Source organism: Mizuhopecten yessoensis, unplaced genomic scaffold (genome assembly GCF_002113885.1).
Source record: "Mizuhopecten yessoensis strain PY_sf001 unplaced genomic scaffold, ASM211388v2 scaffold6163, whole genome shotgun sequence".
Lineage (NCBI taxonomy): Eukaryota > Metazoa > Mollusca > Bivalvia > Pectinida > Pectinidae > Mizuhopecten > Mizuhopecten yessoensis.
The window spans coordinates 455,448-461,447 of NW_018406412.1; positions in this window are offsets into that span (position 1 = coordinate 455,448).

The following is a 6,000-nucleotide window of genomic DNA, read 5'->3' on the forward strand; positions in this document are numbered from 1 at the left end:
TAATTTAAATTATTTTTATTTTATTCAGTACATTGTTCATCTTTTAAATCAGCATGCGATAAGCACGGCCGAAAAGTAGGATTTAAAAAAAAAGATAATAATTGCGGTAAAATTGTTAATATTTGTAAGAATTGGCTTTATTTCCTCAGAAACATACACAGTCCATATGTATCACACAATCACCGTCCACTAATGAAGTTCAAAAGCCGATTCTAGCCAATAGAAGGTCCACGCTGTTATCAACATTATTTCTTACTCTTAACACGTATATTTTGGAGAGACATTTTTCCAAATCTTGTTTGACAGGGGATGTCCTGGGGAAGGAATAATACATGTAGCTTGGTATTAATCAGTATTTATAGTGCAGACGTTTGATGCATGAACCTGATTATACATACAATACATACACCCTTCTTTATAGCACTTCGTAAAATGTAATCTAAAAAAAGGTGAACAAAAACATTCATTACTATCATGTTTTTTTATCTACCAGTAGGTACTGATAAACGGGTGGTTTATGTTAACGGATTTTTTGTTTTAGTGAGAACCGCTATTCTTTAATTTCCTTTAAAAGACTTTTATTGGCATCTGAGATAATCAACATTCGTGAAAATGTGTAGGTAGGTTAGGTAATGATATCTAACCAAGGAGTTAATGGCTGTAACTAAAACGGAATAAAACCGCCGACCTAGTGCCATTACCTTGTAACTGCCTCACGAAGGCCTCAAAAACGCGACCCAGTGGTATCGTACACGGTCAGACGCCCTAACTACACGGCCAAAGCAAGCCAGAGTGAAGGGCTAGTGATTGAACACGGTCAGACGCCTTAAATACTCGGCCACTGTAAGCCAGTGGTAGAGGGCTAGTGATCGTACACGGTCAGACTCCTTAACCACTCGGCCACAGTGAACCAGTGATGGGGGCTAGCAATCGAACACGGTAAGACGCCATAATCACTCGGTCACAGTGAACCAGTTGTGGAGAGCTAGTGATCGTACACGGTCAGACACCATAATCACTTGGTCACAGGGAACCAGTGGTGGAGAGCTAGTGACCGTACACGGTCAGACACCATAATCACTCGGCCACAGCGAACTAGTGGTGGACAGCTAGTGATCGTACACGGTCAGACACCATAATCACTTGGTCACAGGGAACCAGTGGTGGAGAGCTAGTGACCGTACACGGTCAGACACCATAATTACTCGGCCACAGCGACACTAGTGGTGGTCAGCTAGTGATCGTACACGGTCAGACACCATAATCACTCGGTCACAGCGAACCAGTGGTGGACAGCTAGCGATCGTACACGGTCAGACACCATAATCACTCGGCCACAGCGAACCAGTGGTGGAGAGCTTGTGACCGTACACGGTCAGACACCATAATCACTCGGTCACAATGAAACGGTGATGGAGCGCTAGTGATCGTACACGGTCAGACACCATAATCACTCGGTCACAATGAACCAGTTGTGGAGAGCTAGTGATCATACACGGTCAGACACCATAATCACTCGGTCACAGCGAACCAGTTGTGGAGAGCTAGTGATCGTACACGGTCAGACACCATAATCACTCGGTCACAATGAACCAGTGGGGGAGAGCTAGTGATCGTACACGGTCAGACTCCATAATCACTCGGTCACAATGAAGCAGTGATGGAGCGCTAGTGATCGTACACGGTCAGACACCATAATCACTCGGTCACAGCGAACCAGTTGTGGAGAGCTAGTGGTCGTACACGGTCAGACACCATAATCACTCGGTCACAATGAACCAGTGGTGGAGAGCTAGTGATCGTACACGGTCAGACACCATAATCACTCGGCCACAGTAAACCAGTTATGGAGAGCTAGTGATCGTACACGGTGAGACACCATAGTTACTCGGCCACAATGAAACGGTGATGGGCTGCTACATGTAGTGATTGTACACGGTCAGATGCCTTAACCACTCGGCCACAGTGAAACGATGATGGGCTGCTACATGTAGTGATCGTAGACGGTCAGACACCTTTACCACGCGGACACAGTTACCAGATGTGGACAACTATTGATCGTACACGGTCACACCCCTTGATCACTCGGCCACCGCGAGCCAGTGGTGGAGGGCGAGTGATCGTAGACGGTCACACGCCTTAACCACTCGGCCACCGCGAGCCAGTGGTGGAGGGCGAGTGATCGTACACGGTCAGACGCTTTAGTAGTTTTGGAGGGCTAGTGATCATAGACGGTCAATAGCCATAACCATTCAACCACAGTGGCCATTCTGTTACATTGTAAAAGGGTGTTGATCTCTTTGAACAAATTTAACCTTTACGTATACCTCGGCATTCGTAGGCTAAAGTTATTTTTACACATTGATATATCATTACAATCCTGAAATTATCGTTTCCATATTAAATGACACGAAGAAACGTTAGGCGACAGTTGTAATTTCTAGTCTAGATAATTATGAAATATAATATTACGAACACCTCGTTGATATGAAGTGTGATTTCTGTTATAATATTTTATCCTTATATGTTATATCATTAAGCGAGTTATTATCTTTCGTCACGCATCTTTCCTAATTTAAACAAATAAATGATTGAAAAATGAAATGAGTCAACAGGTGCGGATCAAGAAATTATATAAAAAATGAAGCAAAGTCCGTGCATTGCTCGCCCCCTTTCAACTCGCCCCGGGAAAATATCAAAAGATATAAAAGAATCGCTCTTGTGCGTTCTGGGGCACTATTAGAGTGTTATTTAGCCTGATGATTGATTTTTTAATTTTCAGTTTTGTTCGTTTTTCTTTTATGTCATTTTTTTTCCAAATGGAAACATCTAAAAAAAATGCTTATTTTAGAAAACACTGTCGAGCAAAACGAGGCGATTTTCTTTTCTTTTCGTTCATTTTTTTTCTTTTTCAACAAAATGTATATGCCCATCCCATCCGTAAGAATAACGTTTCACTGAAAATACATAAATATACGAAAATAGATCACTAGTTATTTTTACGATTTAATCAGATATACGGATACAGTAAATAAAACCGACAATGCTATTGCATAAGATCTATATCTATATCCACACTATATCAGATAGTTTCATAATGATTTTTTTTTAATTATTTAAATTATTTTCATTTTATTCAGTACATTGTTCATCTTTTAAATCAGCATACGATAAGCATGGCCGAAAAATAGGATTTTTAAAAGATAATAATTGCGGTAAAATTGTTTATATTTGATAGAATTGACTTTATTTTCTCAGAAACATACACAGTCCATATGTATCACATACTCACTGCCTACTAATGACGTTCAAAAGCCGATTCTAGCCAATAGAAGGTCCACGCTGTTATCAATGATATTTCTTACTCTTAACACGTATAATTTGGAGAGAGAGTTTTTCAAAATCTTGCTTAACATGGGATGTCCTGGGGTAGGAATAATACATGTAGCTTGGTATCAATCAGTATTTACAGTGTGCAGACGTTTGATGCATGAACCTGATTATACATACAATACATACACCCTTCTTTATGGCCATTCTGTTACATTGTGAAAGGGTGCTAAGCTCTTTGAACAAAATAAACCTTTACGTATACCTCGGCATTAGTTGGCTATCCTTATTCTGCAATTACTGATAATGATATAGCATTACAAGTACGGCGTGATATGTTCCATGTTGAATAGGATGAAGTGTTAAGAGGAAGCTGTAATTTTTAATCTAGATAGTTATGAAATATAATATTACTAACACATCGTTGATATCAAGTGTGATTTCTGTTATAATATTTTATCCTTCTATGTTATATCATCAAACGAGTTATTATCTTTCGTCACGCACCTTTTCTAATCTAAAAAAATAAAAGATTGAAAAATGATGTAAGGATAAAATGACAAATCAACAAGTCAACAGGTGCGGATAAAAAAATGAAGAAAAAAAATATAAATAAGGTCTGTGCACTGCTCGCCCCCTTCCAACTTCCCCTCCCCCTACCCCCGGGGAAATATCAAACTTTATATAAAAATCGCTCTTGTGCGTTCTGGGGCACAATTTAGCCTGATGATTGAATTATTTTTATTTTCATTTTTGTTAGTTTTTCTGTTATGGCATTTGTTCCAAATGGAAACAACTACAAACATATGCTGATTTAAAAAAAAAACCACTGTCGAGCAAAGCGGGGCGATTTTGTTTTCTTTCATATTTTTTTAAACAAAATTTATATTGGATATCCGTAAGAATAACGTTTCGCTAAAGATACATGAAATCATGAAAAAAGATCAATAGTTATTTTTACGATTCAATCAGACATACGGATACAGTAAATAAAATCGACAATGCTATAGCATAAGATCTATATCTATATCCACAGTATAACAGACAGTTTCATAATGTTTTTGGGTTTTTTAAATTATTAAAATATTTTAATTTTATTCCATGCATTATTCAACTGTTAAGCAGCATAAGATAAGCACGGCCACAACTATGATTTTTAAAAGATAAAATTTCGGTAAATTGCTGTTTAAAGACATACGGTCATCATTAAGGATTGGGTGTACTCTATTTTTTGTCTATCACTTAACTTGCACGCAATGCAAATGTAGAATTGAAACGATACTGCTCCAGATTTTATAATTCCAAATACTTTGCAAAAAACTATAACTTTTAATCTTACATGCATTTTCATAATATTAACATTAACACCTTCAATGTCGGGAGGTTGGGGAATGTGAGTATTCTTGTAAGTTAAGGATTAAACGTCGAACGGTCTTTATTCCGCGGAAGGATTACGGTAAACACTCTATTTCGGTATCATTGCGCACCAAGAACAACAGGTGACAATGGGCTGTACAAAGTAAATTAATAAAAACTGTTCATATAATAACATGATTCATGTTATGCTAGGTTATGACAGATACTGCGTGGAAGAGAATGCTACGAAGTCACGGGAACAATGAAATATGACGCCACAACCTGTTTTTCCACGAAACAGGCCATACGCAAATAATGATAAGAAACCTTTCATATGCTGCAAACCGTTCTTTTCATAACACAGTTCAGTTTAAAAACGACGGGAGAGGGGGAGGGAGTGTGTATCCATACAAAGGAAATATCAACCCTCGAAGTGAGATTCTTGAGTGTCAAATTCTGGACTTGAAGCAAGCTCTGTGTAAGACAATTTGTAATATCACCCCTTCGGATGAGATTTCCTCGTCATACTTATTTTATTAGTAGGAAAAGATTCTATATATTAATCATCAGTTTATGTTATACAGGAACTTACAAAATATGACATGAGATTATCAATTCATGTCTTCTTTTCTGTAAAATTCAATGAAATCTGCAATATATATTTAAATCAAATAAACGAAAGTTAATTGTTTACTTACTTAACCCATTCACCCCTGAACTTTCCTAATGAACTATTCAAACCTTTGTATTGGAAGAGTTCAAATATGTCTTTAGGGGTGAATGAGTTAAGGTCTTACCTGTTTTGTGTCACTGCGATGATAAATGATGACATTACCTGTCGCGACTGAATATTGTATCAAGGTGATATTGATTTAGGCCAATAAAGGACGAGTAACTTCATGTTAACAACAAATGCCCCACCTTTATGAAATTTGGCGTTATCTGGAGGCACTATTTAAAGTATTGTCATCTTACACAAATTTATCTCAAGTGTCGCCACGTACATATTTACGGGTCAATTAATATATTTACTTACCTGAGTTCCATAACTAGTGATCTTGAGTAATATTCCATTAATTATTTTTTTTAAATACATTCAACATCAGCATCCATATGATTGTTTTATCTGATAGGAATCAAGTTGACTGCTGTGAATACATTTTCATGACCTTTTGTTGACCTTAGCTTTCTCTATATTAGCTGGTTTGGAATGTTATAATAGATTACAGGTATCTAATGTGACATGGAAAACCTTGATGCAAACCAAAGCAAGCGTCTGGTTATGGGGTTTCTCTGAAGGAAGCATCGTAGAGT